The following is a 14,417-nucleotide window of genomic DNA, read 5'->3' on the forward strand; positions in this document are numbered from 1 at the left end:
GGAGTGCAATAGAGATTGCATCATCTGTGGATATGTTGGTGTTGTATGCAAATTGGAGTGGGTCTATGGTCTAGGACAATGGTGTTGATGTGAGCCATGACCAGCCTTTTAAAGCATTTCATGGCTACAGATGTGAGTGCTACAGGTCGGTAGTCATTTAGGCAGGTTACCTTGGTGTTCTTGGGCACAGGGACTGTGGTGAAACATGTTGGTATTACAGACTCAGACAGGGAGAGGTTGAAAATGTCAGTGAACACACTTGCCAGTTGGTCAGTGTTGGCTCGGAGTACACATTCTGGTAATCTGTCTGGCTCAGCGGCCTTGTGGATGTTGACCTGTTTAAAGGTCTTACTCACGTCGGCTGCGGAGAGCGTGATCACACAGTCGTCCGGAACAGCTGATGCTCTCATTCATGTTTCAGTGTTACTTGCCTCAAAGCGAGCATAGAAGTTATTTAGCTTGTCTGGTAGGCTCGTGTGGCCCTGCCACATCCGACGAGCATCGGAGCTGGTGTAGTACGATGCGATCTTAGTCCTGTACTGACACTTTGCCCGTTTAATAGTTCGTTGGAGGGCATAGAGGGATTTCTTATAAGCTTCTGGGTTAGTGTCCTGCTCCTTGAAAGCAGCAGCTCTACAGTTACAGTTTAGTCATTTAGCAGACGCTCTTATCCAGAGCGACTTACAGTAGTGAATACATACATTTCATGCATTTTTATTGTACTGGCCCCCCGTGGGAATCGAACCCACAACCTTGGCGTTGCACACACCATGCTGGCGTTGCACACACCATGCTGGCATTACAAACACCATGCTCTACCAACTGAGCCACAGGGAAGGCTAGCCTTTAGCTCAGTGCGAATGTTGCCTGTAATCCATGGCTTTTGGTTGGGGTATGTATGAACAGTCACTATGGGGACGATGTCCTCGATGCACTTATTGATAAAGCCAGTGACTGATGTGGTGTACTCCTCAATGCCATCGGAAGAATCCCGGAACATGTTCCAGTCTGTGCTTGCAAAACATCTGCTTCATCTGACCACTTTTTTACAATAGATACTGCGAAGTTGCCCATTTTTCCTTATGTTAATTAATACGCTCATTTCCATGCACAAAATCAAACCATTTACCAACAGTGGCGAGGGAGATAAAAAAAACTGTTGTCAAATGTTTGGAGCTGTAATTAATCCCTTCACTTCCTTGAATGTTTTATAGTGCCTTAAAAGCTACATAATCAACATTAACAAACCTTTTGTTTTATATTCATTGATTCAGACTTCACTTTGGGTCAATGCATTCATTGTTTGTTTACTTGCGTCAGTGTATGAAAATGAAAACAGGCAGTGAATGAAAATCATTGAAGCTCCACCACAGAGCGCAACATCACTCAAAACAACCACTTTGCATACACTAGCCTACCTTAACGTACCGACGCCTGTTTGATTTGAGTCCTAAATAAAATATCAAGGTTTCTAGTGAGACAAAAGACGGTTGCTCCCTCAGTCGTCTTTATCATGAAAGCACCAAGTCAGACAGACTGCTGAGATCTCTGACAGCTTTCACACCCTTAGCAACGCCAAAAAGTCAACACTGACTTTGGGAGACCTTCCCCAGAGCTTGCACCCTTGCTGTGCTTCATGCATGTTAATGGAGGTGTGGGTGGGTAGACAGACAGACTTGAGCTATAGGGAACTGTGAAATATGAAAGACTGTCTGTAAAATATGGAGCAGGTGTTTTCTGTTCTCTGAAATAGTGTGCATGTATAATATACTGTGTATACAGTAAGCAGCTTAAAGCTTAATAAGAAGAGAGCACTTTCAAGTGCAATTGCAACTCTCTCTTTCTCTCTCTTTGTCCCACTTCTCTCTCTCTCTCTCTCTCTCTCTCTCTCTCTCTCTCTCTCTCTCTGTCCCATTTTTCTCTCTCTCTCTGTCTCACTTCTCTCTCTCTCTCTTTGTCCCACTTCTCTCTCTCTCTCTCTCTCTCTCTCTCTCTCTCTCTCTCTCTCTCTCTCTCTCTCTCTTTGTCCCAATCCTCTCTCTCTCTCTCTCTCTCTCTCTCTCTCTTTGTCCCGATCCTTTCTTTCTTTCTTTCGCTCTCTCTCTCTATGTCCCACTACTCTCTCTTTCTTTCTCTCTCTCTCTCTCTGTCCCACTCCTTTCACTCTGTCCCACTCTTCTATCTCTCTCCCTCTATCCCACTCCCCTCTCTTTCTATCTCTCCCTTTCAATTCAATTTGCTTTATTGGCATGACGTAACAATGACCATATAGTTGAAGTCGGAAGTTTACATACACTTAGGTTGGTGTCATTAAAACTTGTTTTTCAACGACTCCACAAATTTCTTGTTAACAAACTAGAGTCTTGGCAAGCCGGTTAGGATATCTACTTTGTGCATGTTTACAGACAGATTATTTAACTTATAATTGACTGCATCACAATTCCAGTGGGTCAGAAGTTTACATACACTAAGTTGACTGTGCCTTTAAACATCTTGGAAAATTCCAGAAAACGATACCATGGTTTTAGAAGCTTCTGATAGGCTAATTGACTTAATTTGAGTCAATTGGAGGTGTACCTGTGGATATATTTCAAGGACTACCTTCAAACTCAGTGCCTCTTTGCTTGAAATCATAGGAAAATCAAAAGAAATCAGCAAAGACCTCAGAAAAAAATGATAGACCTCCACAAGTCTGGTTCATCCTTGGGAGCAATTTCCAAATGCTTGAAGGTACTACGTTCATCTGTACGAACAATAGTATGCAAGTATAAACACCATGGGACCACGCAGCCGTCATACCGCTCAGGAAGGAGACGCGTTCTGTCTCCTAGAGATGAACGTACTTTGGTGCGAAAAGTGCAAATCAATCCCAGAACAACAGCAAAGGACCTTGTGAAGATGCTGGAGGAAACAGGAACAAAAGTATCTATATCCACAGTAAAACGAGTCCTATATTCGACATGACCTGAAAGACCGCTCAGCAAGGAAGAAGCCACTTCTCCAAAACCTCCATAAAAAAGCCAGACTAAGGTTTGCAGCTGCACATGGGGACAAGGATCGTACTTTTTGGAGAAATGTCCTCTGGTCTGATGAAACAAAAAAATAACTGTTTGGCCATAATGACCATTACGTTTGGAGGAAAAGGAGGGAGGCTTGCAAGCCAAAGAACACCATGCCAACCGTGAAGCACTGGGGTGGCAGCATCATGTTGTGGGGGTGCTTTGCTGCAGGAGGGACTGGTGCACTTCACAAAATAGATGGCATCATGAGGAAGGAACATTATGTGGATATACTGAAGCAACATCTCAAGACATCAGTCAGGAAGTTAAAGCTTGGTCGCAAATGGGTCTTCCAAATGAACAATGACCCCAAGCATACTTCCGAAGTTGTGGCAAAATGGCTTAATATTGTAGTGGCCATCACAAAGCCCTGACCTCAATCCCATAGAAAACTTGTGGGCAGAAAAAGCGTGTGCGAGCAAGGAGGCCTACAAACCTGACTCAGTTACACCAGCTCTGTCAGGAGGAATGGGCCAAAATTCACCCAAATTATTGTGGGAAGCTTGTGGAAGGCTACCAGAAACGTTTGACCCAAGTTAAACAATTTAAAGGCAATGCTACCAAATACTAATTGAGTGCATGTAAACTTCTGACCCAGTGGGAATGTGATGAAAGAAATAAAAGCTGAAATAAATCTTTCTCTCTACTATTATTCTGACATTTCACATTCTTAAAATAGTGGTGATCCTAACTGACCTAGGACAGGGAATTTTTACAAGGATTAAATGTCAGGAATTGTGAAAAACTGAGTTTAAATGTATTTGGCTAAGGTGTATGCAAACTTCCGACTTCAACTGTATTGCCAAAGCTTACTTTGGAAATTTACAATATGAAAACAATAAGAATCAAAATTGTCAACGGCACAACAGTAACAGCAATAACCAAGGGTCAAAATAACCATACATTGAACAATAACAATAAGCATACAGTAGAGGACATGTGCAGGTTGATTGGTCTGTCAGACACTGTCCCTCATCTTATAGTAGGCAGCAATGTAGTGCGCTGCCAACCCCCAGCTCTCTGCGTCCTCCCCCAACAGGACGGGTAGTATATTCTCATCAGAGGTCTTTGAAACCTTTGTTTAATATTTTTTTTACATTTTGTCAGGAAATGCAGCTCAGTCTCGGGTTCTGCTGTTGTGCAGTGGTTACCTCTCTATCTCACACTCTCTCTTTGTCCCCCTCCTCTCTCTCTCTCTTTGTCTCCCTCCTCTCTCTCTCTTTGTCTCACTCCTCTTTCTGTCCCCGACCTTTCTCTCTCTCTTTGTACCCCTCCTCTCTCTCTGTCCCCTTCTCTCTCTCTCTGTCCCCCTCCTCTCTCTTTTTTGTCCCCCTCCCCTCTTTCTGTCTTTATCCTCCTCCTCTCTCTCTCTCTCTCTCTCTGTCTGTCTTTGTCTCCCTCCTCTCTCTCTGTCTTTGTCCCCCTCCCCTATCTCTCTCTTTGTCCCCCGCCCCTCTCTCTCTTTGTCCTCCTCCTCTCTCTCCCTTTGTTCCCTCCTCTCTTTGTCCCCTTTTCTCGCTCTCTCTTTGTCCCACTCCTCTCTCTTTGTCCCCCTCGCTCTTTCTCTCTCTCTCTGTCCCCCTCCTCTCTCTCTGTCTTTGTCCCCTTCCCCCTTCCCTCTCTTTCTATGTTTCTCTCTCTTTGTCCCCCCTCTCTCTCTCTCTCTCTCAGATTATATATATGAAATCTATTTCTGTACTCCTCTTTTCACTATCTCTCTCTGTTCCCCTCCTCTCTCTCTCTCTATCTATCTATCTATCCTCCTCTCTTTATCTCTCTTCTCCTTTTTTTGCCCATCTCTCTCTCCACCTCTAAAGCCCATCCCATCTGTATCATGTTGGGAATCAAACCCCCTCTGACAATTACATCATGCTGCTCCCAACCAGACACTGAACCATTGAGAGCCACGGTCAATGTCGTTGGCCACCGACCAATGTGCTTACACCGAGGGTGAGCCAGCAGCGCAGTCTGCAGATGCTCCCACCAATATAATTAGGTTATGCATGCAGTCGCATTCACATGCACACTCACTGACTCTCTAAAAGTACATAGTACACACCATTCAAATCCTCGTATACAGAATTGATCCTGAAGTGAATCACTATAGCTGACATCATTTTGGGTGACATCATTTTCTCGTGCGGTGTAGAAAGAAAAAACGGAATCAAGTTGACTGGCGATGTAAATGAAATGGAGGGTGAAAGTCCTAATTCTGAGTAATGTCCTGTCACTACTCATTGTCAGGCAGTAGAGAGGCAGAGGAGAAACCAGACACTGAAGAAAAGAGATGAAATCACCATCATCACAGACACACCTCCCTCCCTCTCTTCTTCTCTCATACAGAGGTTTTCACTCTGACTCTCTGTCTGCACAGTAACAAGTCTGACCATAAATGTGTGTATTTCATTATTTTAACTTCCATGATAATGGAAAGACTATGGTTTTAAGGAATTTTATGCAAATATTGGGATTATCCTGTCAATTTGGGAGGCATCCCCAGTCTACACAACGCTACTAAATAGGAGCCTGATGTCATTTCTAGTGTTAGGAGGAGGATATATGTTCTGTGTTGCAGACAGTCAGACAGGGAGAAATCCCCTGGTAATGAATAAAAACACTTTACTCCCACCTCTTTGTCTCCACTCGTACAAACAGCCCCCTGCCTGCCATGGGGTTGACGAGACAACACGGGAGGCACCCGTTCCATAACACCTCTACTGAACTAATGAGGTGCCCCCCCTCCCCCTCCCCCTCCTCCACATCCCCCATCTCAGAAGCAGCATCACATTAGTGGAAACCAAGACTGTTCTCAGGGCAGGTTGTAGCTAGATATGTTCGAGTCACATCGGGGACAATTTTTGCATTTTAGGTAACCCTAACTATTTTCCTAACATGAACCTAATTCTCCTAACCTGTCATGTTAATTATCCTAACCTGCCATGTTAATTCTCCTAACCTGCTGCGTAAGTTTTCCTAACCTGCTATGAAAAGTCACTTCTGCTAGTCAAAGCCAGCAAACCTGCCCCGAGAACAGTCTTGGTTTCCACTAATTAGACACAGCATCTCAGCCCTTCCCTTTGCTGGTCCCCCTCCGCATCCCCGCCTCTGTCTCCTTCCCCTCTCCTCATCCACCTCCCCTGCCTCCCCCTCTCCTCCCTCTCCTCATCCACCCTCCCCTGCCTCAGCCGTTCTGCATCCGTCCCTCTCCTCTTCCACCATCCACCCTTTCCCTCCACCCGCCCCCTTCCCTGCGTCAACCGCACTGCATCCATCCTTCCCTCACCCCATCCCCTGCCTCCCCCTTTCCCCGCTTTGCCCCATCCCCAAAGAGACAGGCATCTGCAAACCCACTGTTTAAGGGAAAGAAAAGCTCTCTGCACTTTAAGTTACTATACTATACACCTGACCCTGGGCTAGTGTGAGGAGCCACCTGATCCTGGGCAGTGTGAGGAGCCACCTGATCCTGGGCTAGAGTGAGGAGCCACCTGATCCTGGGCAGTGTGAGGAGCCACCTGATCCTGGGCAGTGTGAGGAGCCACCTGATCCTGGGCAGTGTGAGGAGCCACCTGATCCTGGGCAGTGTTGAGGAGCCACCTGATCCTGGGCAGTGTGAGGAGCCACCTGATCCTGGGCTAGAGTGAGGAGCCACCTGATCCTGGGCAGTGTGAGGAGCCACCTGATCCTGGGCAGTGTGAGGAGCCACCTGATCCTGGGCTAGTGTGAGGAGCCACCTGATCCTGGGCTAGTGTGAGGAGCCACCTGATCCTGGGCTAGTGTGAGGAGCCACCTGATCCTGGGCTAGTGTGAGGAGCCACCTGATCCTGGGCTAGTGTGAGGAGCCACCTGATCCTGGGCTAGTGTGAGGAGCCACCTGATCCTGGGCTAGTGTGAGGAGCCACCTGATCCTGGGCTAGTGTGAGGAGCCGCCTGATCCTGGGCAGTGTGAGGAGCCGCCTGACCCTGGGCTAGTGTGAGGATCCAATTTAGGAACAACTATATGTGTTATATTTTACAGTAAAAAAAGGTCCTGTTATAACCCGGAAGTAGTCCTATAACTCCCATGTATACCAGACGTGTAAATAACTAATCTGCAAGGGTTAATGAAAATATGCTAAGCAGAGTGTGTGTGTGGTTGTGTGTGCCCGTGTGTGTGTCTTGATATTCAAAGAAATTATAGTAATGCCAATCACCTCTTGTCCCTAGTAATTCAAACGAGTGCTTATTTTAATTACACACCAGCGGAGGAAATCAAGACGTACGGCAGAGGAAATTAAGCCCTAAGATTATTTGTTTGTAGTGACAGACAAAATGTCACAGATTTTTAATAGCAATATTTTTTTATATATTTGGATTTATAGATGGTGGGCAGGTTAATTTTGAGGTGAGGGGGGGATAAAATCTGTCCTGATGATGAGCTCTCACCATCTGTTCACAACTGAGTCCCAAATGGCACCTATCCCTATATAGTGCACTACTTTTGACCAGAGCCTCATAGGGTATAGGATGATATTTGGGACACAGTCCATGTGTAACTGGCGTCTATTCAAATACACTGGTGGTTAATTAGAGGTGCATTGTTAATGTCTAGTAAATGATTGGATAGTTTTAATGAGTGAGAGAGGGAAACAAAGCAGCAAGACATGTCCTCGGTGGGGTGTGTCCAAATGGCATCCTATTGTTTTGACAATAGGCCTGTTCAAATGTGGTGCACTATTAAAGGAATAGGGTATCATTTGGGATGCAGCTCTTGTGGAGCATGTAAGTTCAGTGTGTGCCCTCTTGGCCTCAACCCTGCCCCGGTAGATAGCTCTAACTCCTTCTGTGTTTACACAATGACAGATCCCTCCTGAGTGGCTCAGGCCCAGGTCCCAAAGGAGGAATGAGAGAGTGAGAGTGAAGAGGGGCTAAGTAGTGATTCCAACATGCATCCATCATTCACCTGCCACTCAGCGGCCAAAAGAAGCTCCATCCTCCGATTCCTCCAACCCCCTCAACTCTTTCCCTCATCCTGTCACATGCCAGCTCTAACCGGAGCTCCCACTGTGCTACCTCAGTCATTCAACTAGTCCAGGGCACCTCCTCCTTCTTATTCTTCTTTGTAAATGTATTCTCTCTTTCTCTGTTCCTTTCTACTTTTTCACTCCTCCTCTGTCTCTCTCTTCCTCCCCTGGTAGGTACTCAGTGACTAGAATGGCTTTGTTGGCTGTTTATAGGAACTGGGACACCTGGGTTTTGAGACACGAGGTCAGAGAAAAGTGAGCAGAGTCATCAAGCATGTATTGAAGACCATGGTCATGATATCCTGTTGATAAGGAGAATACAGAGGGATTCCATATCCATTTGTTTCAAAAGACCACAACCATCTGACAAATTATACATTTCATTAGCTTTTAATAGATCTAATTTCTATCTTTGATTTATGTGGGGTAAGTTCATTGAGATCATTTGGAGGGAGCAACTCTCAAGGTTTAAACTTCATTTAACAGTCATTCAGTTTGGGAATACTTGCTTTTCATCTCCATATTAAAGATGTCTCCCAAGGAAATTACTATCAAAGGCGAGGCATAAAATAGTTACGATAATGAGAAAAGGGAATACAAACCTGTCAACAACTGGTCTGATCGTTAAACTGAATAAGTTCCCTCTGTGGTACGAAACTGATTCTATGACGACACGCAATGTTTTCATCACCAAACTCAAAGACAAAAACTCCTCCACGTGATGAAGAGACAGTCAAGACATGGTCCATGGTCTGGGCTCCGGGATGTAAGGAGCCTCGTCTGCGAGCCCCAGTGAACACTGATTCGGGCCCATTTAGATGTACACTCATGACATTAGGTCCTCAGAACAGTGCCAGCTGTCTGTTCTCATTTCCTATTGGAGGCCGTGGCTGTGTACCAAATTACACCCTATTCCCTTATTAGTGCACTACGTTTGACCAGGGCCCATGAGGCTGTAGTCCAAATTAGTGCACTGTAAATGGAGTAGGGTCCATTTGGGACTCACAGAGTGAGTTTAACCAGCACGGCCCGTGGCGACCCCGCTCTAACCCTACGGACTTCCTGCTGTCTGTTTACGGCTGTGGAGCAGCCCTCCTTCTCTATTGACCGAAGGTAATTCATCTTCTTGACTGTGTCCCAAATGGTACCATTTTCCCTTTATAGTACACTTCTAGGGAATAGGGTACCATTTTCCCTTTATAGTGCACTACTAGGAAATAGGGTACCATTTGCGAGGCAGCCCTTATCTCTTGGCTCGGGTCCAATGTAGAGAAACATTAGCGACATCATTCCGGACCCACTGGCACCCTACTGACTTCAAGATTTGATAATTATTAACAGGATGGGATGGAAGAAATGATTTGGTACCTTGTTAGCCACTTGGAGAGATTTATCTGGTCAACTGATGCTGATCATTTTAGGACCAAACCGTAAACTAGTGTTCACTGACCTTGTAAGTTAACTTATCTAGTCCATATGTCTCCGTTGCATATCAAATGCTATTGACACTTGCATGTGCAGAAAAATAGATTATACTGTATATTTAGTTCAATTCTATACCGTATAGCCTTCTTAACCATTGCCTGTAAATAAGCACCTGTTTGGTTTACTTTGAAACAAACTCTAAAGAACTTCTCTTTACTTTGTATTGAAAAACGATCCTACTACAGTAGCTACACAGCCAGTGCTCGAAGCCTCTCTCAGAAAGATAGTGATAACCTTTTCTTTTCTGAAGTTCTTCAATTGTCCATGGCTATGAGACAGTTTTAGGAGGTTATTTCTATTTAGATGTATATCCCTCTAGTTTGAGGGATCATAACAAAAATGGAGACCTTTTGAATGTATTAATTTTTAACCCTGGTTGAGATATGAAACTGCAGAAATCCTTTCTGACATTTTTCTGAGATTTCACTCAGATTCCGTCCCAATTGGCACCCTATTCCCTATATGGTGCAATAGGCCCTAGTCAAAAGTAGTGCAATGTAAAGGGTAATAGGGTGCCATTTGGGAAGCACCCTCAGACTTCTAGGATATCAGAGAGCATCCCTCAAAAGTTTCATCCTCAGAAAACCAGAGCATCATTATTGCAGATAATTAGATTTCTGAGTGATCAGACTGGTGTCTGTTGTTGCATTAATCTGCTATGTTAAGAGCATATTCTGCAGATCAATTGGATAAGATCAGACCATCTGTCTGTGGAGCTGCCAGTCAAATGATGAAAAGGACAAAGTTAGAGTCCGTCAGAGGACAAAGTCAGTAGCCTCTAAAATGCCGAAAAGAGAAAAGGAAATTAGATAGGTGTCAAGGATCCAGCATAATACTAAAACTAGCATGAAATGTCAACAGCCCTATTGCTGCGAGTGGCACACAGTATAAATGATGTTTTATTACATTTACGGATACAACAGACAGAGAACTCATACCTTGTTCAATATGAAATGAGTGCCGCTTCATGAAAGCAGCTGCGTTTAGATGCCTCCGCAATTTGTCATAACAGAAAATGATGATCAATGTAAAAGCCGACTCGGTCCTACAGGCTTTTTTTTTTTATATATATATATATATTCAATTACCCATGTGGTTACTACAATTGACAAAATGGCTTGAAAATCATGTAAGGGAATGGTACCTAAGGTTATTTGAGTTTAAAGGGGACGTATGAGGTTACTTTGAGACTTAACTTTTCAGAGCCAGAGAAAGTCTCAGAGAAACTGAAAGACGTAGTAATACAGTATCTAGCTGTAATATCTTAAATTGCATCTAAGATCTAGTAATATCTAGCTGTTAAATCATATACTGTACCTAATATCTAGTAATATCTAGCTGTAATATGATATACTATATCTAATATCTAGTAATATCTAGCTGTAATATGATATACTATATCTAACATCTAGTAATATCTAGCTGTAAAATCATATACTGTATCTAATATCTAGTAATATCTAGCTGTAATATGATATACTGTATCTAATATCTAGTAATATCTAGCTGTAATATGATATACTATATCTAATATCTAGTAATATCTAGCTGTAATATGATATACTATATCTAATATCTAGTAATATCTAGCTGTAAAATGATATACTATATCTAATATCTAGTAATATCTAGCTGTAATATCTTATACTGTAGCTAATATCTAGTAATATCTAGCTGTAATATGATATACTATATCTAATATCTAGTAATATCTTGCTGTAAAATCGTATACTGTACCTAATATCTCGTAAAATCTTATACTATATCTAATATTAAGTAATATCTATCTGTAATATCTTAAACTGTATTTAATACCTAGTAATATCTATCTGTAATATCTTATTCTATATCTAATATCTAGCTGTAATACCTTATACTGTATCTAATATCTAGTAATAACTAGCTGTAATATTGTATACTATCTCTAATATCTAGTAATATCTAGCTGTAATCTTATACTGTATCTAATATCTAGTAATATCTAGCTGTAATATCGTATACTATATCTAATATCTAGTAATATATAGCTGTAGTATTGTATACTATATCTAATATCTAGTAATATCTAGCTGTAATATCTTATACTGTAGCTAATATCTAGTAATATCTAGCTGTAATATGATATACTATATCTAATATCTAGTAATATCTTGCTGTAAAATCGTATACTGTACCTAATATCTCGTAAAATCTTATACTATATCTAATATTAAGTAATATCTATCTGTAATATCTTAAACTGTATTTAATACCTAGTAATATCTATCTGTAATATCTTATTCTATATCTAATATCTAGCTGTAATACCTTATACTGTATCTAATATCTAGTAATAACTAGCTGTAATATTGTATACTATCTCTAATATCTAGTAATATCTAGCTGTAATATATTTGACTGTTTCTACTATCTAGTAATATCTAGCTGTAATATCTTACACTACATCTAATATCTAGTAATATCTAGCTGTAATATCTTACACTATATCTAATATCTAGTAATATCTAGCTGTAATATCTTACAATATATCTAATATCTAGTAATATCTAGCTGTAATATCTTATGCTGTATCTAATATGTAGTAATATCTTATACTATATTTTATATCCAGTAATATCTAGCTGTAATATCTTACACTATATCTAATATCTAGTAATATCTAGCTGTAATATCTTATACTGTATCTAATATCTAGTAATATCTAGCTGTAATATTTTATACTGTATCTAATATCTAGTAATATCTAGCTGTATCTTAAATATGAACCTGTGGGATCAGTGCAAATGGAGATGGTTTGGTTTTTCTGTATACCCCAATCCATTGGACCATCTGTTTGTCCGTCCGTGTCCAGTTGTACTTCAGAAGACGAGAGATGGCTAACATAAGTGCAAATTCAGAGGCTCTCCATGCACCTTATAATATATTTAACATGAAAAGAAATCTATAGCGCTCTGAGAACCATACAACATCCACCATTCCAAAGCTGTAAATGACTTGCTGAAGTGCTTGGGCGGCTGTCTCTTTCAAATGCAAATGTCTGCATTTCACGCATGTCTTCTGTGTGCCGACACCACACTGCAGCTGTCTGCTGTTTATCAGTAGACCCACTGGGTCTCTAATGAATATCTCTGTGTCTGCCAGTGTGCATAGGGCTGATAATCAGGTTAAGAAGCACAGGACTTAACAGGGCCTCTAATTCTGCATCAGCGGGCTTGTCCCAAATGGTAATCTGTTCCCTCTATAGTGCACTACTTTTGACCAGGGCACATAGTGCAGTACCTTTGACCTGAACCCTATGTAGGGAATAGGGTGCTTTTGGGACTCAACCAGTGCTACCGCTGTGCGCCAGCCCAGGCCAGAGAAAAAGACTGACAGAGAAGCGTCAGCACCAAGAATGCAATTTCACGGTTACAAAAACAAGGGCGAGGACTTTACCATACCAGTGTTTCGTATACGATTTCGTAGATTCTTATGAGGTTGAATTCAACTTGGCATCTACCTCGGTATCTCGTGTCAGCCTAGCCAAGTGGCTATTGTTGAAGCATTTGCTTTGTTGAAATTGGCACGGCTCTGGAACGACTAAACACTCAATACCATGGGTGATAATACAGTATAGGACCTCTTTCATAGAACACTTCATTATCTTCAAACTGTTTACACCATGAGTCAGAGTATTTTGCACTTCTTACTCTATATGGCCTATCTATATGAAGCTCTTGAATGGATCCTGAATTAACGACAACAAGTGTTGTACCTGGGAAATGATTATTAGACACCCCCAGCTGAGGTAATAAACACCAATGAGGCCATAGTACTTGAATGAGGAACTGCACGGTGAGCGCTGTAAGTCAAGCATGTTATAATTTTCCAATTAGTTTATTCATTCTTATTGGCGCTGGGAGATGACAGCGAGAATGCTAAATAATGTTGCACTCCTCTTCCCAGGGCACACGGTAGGAAGAAAATGCTAAACAGAAGATAATGAACACAATGGCTCTTCTAAATGTCTCTTAATTAACTCAATGTGAATCATTAACACATTCACACAGGGGCTCAAATGTGTGTTTTAGAGATAAAGAAAAAAGATTCCCCCCAATAATAATAATAATGGCTTATTAATTGGGTTTCTGAAGTAATGCAGATGTTTTAATGGAGAGACTTTGGAGCCGAGGGTGAGGTTTGGTCAGTTGGGGAGATGGAGCAGAGATGGGAGAGTTGGAGAGCGGGAGAGTGGAAGGACAGTGGGAGGGAGAGTGGGAGAGAGGGAAGGACAGAGGGAGGGAGAGCGGGAGAGTGGGAGAGAGGGAAGGATGGAGGGAGAGTGGGAGAGAGGGAAGGACAGCGGGAGGGAGAGTGGAAGAGAGAGGGTAGGACGGAGGGAGAGAGAGAGTGGAAGAGAGGGAGGGAGAGAGGGAGAGAGGGAAGGACAAAGGGAGGGAGAGAATAGGCCCAGCAGTACTGAGCTACCTAAGTAAAAGGAGGACCTCAGGCTAAATGACTTCCTGGCTTGAATAATATGTGTAGACTTTTTTAATGCAACAGAATACACAGCAGTACACAGTCATGTGTAATTTCATAAGGTGCAATAACTGGGCTCTGTGCAATATGTTGATTTTACTATGTGTTGTGTGTTTTACAACACACATTCATCAGGTCCAACAGCAATATGTGCAATGAACTTTATCTGTAATGTACTGACCTAGGTTTTTAAACATGTCTGTATGTCCTGCCTGTTGTTTTTAAATGTCTGATGTATGTATGTTGTCCTTTTGTATAAAATGTGTTAATGTTTATCTGTTCACCTGCCCGGGGACTACGGACGTAAATGAGCTGTTAGCTAAATCTGGTGCAACGCATCACTTCTCACTTTTGA

The 14,417-nt window shown here is 42.3% G+C and overlaps 1 non-coding gene across 1 annotated transcript; it reads right to left on the reverse strand.

Moving 5' to 3' along the window:
- Positions 1-724: 724 nt before the first annotated feature.
- trnat-ugu (transfer RNA threonine (anticodon UGU)) lies at positions 725-840 on the reverse strand. Its single transcript has 2 exons — positions 801-840; positions 725-760 (listed from the first exon to the last, which is right to left on the reverse strand). It is a non-coding gene; the product is annotated as a tRNA-Thr (tRNA).
- Positions 841-14,417: the final 13,577 nt, after the last annotated feature.

This window comes from Salmo salar, chromosome ssa15, assembly GCF_905237065.1.
Source record: "Salmo salar chromosome ssa15, Ssal_v3.1, whole genome shotgun sequence".
NCBI classification, from domain to species: domain Eukaryota; kingdom Metazoa; phylum Chordata; class Actinopteri; order Salmoniformes; family Salmonidae; genus Salmo; species Salmo salar.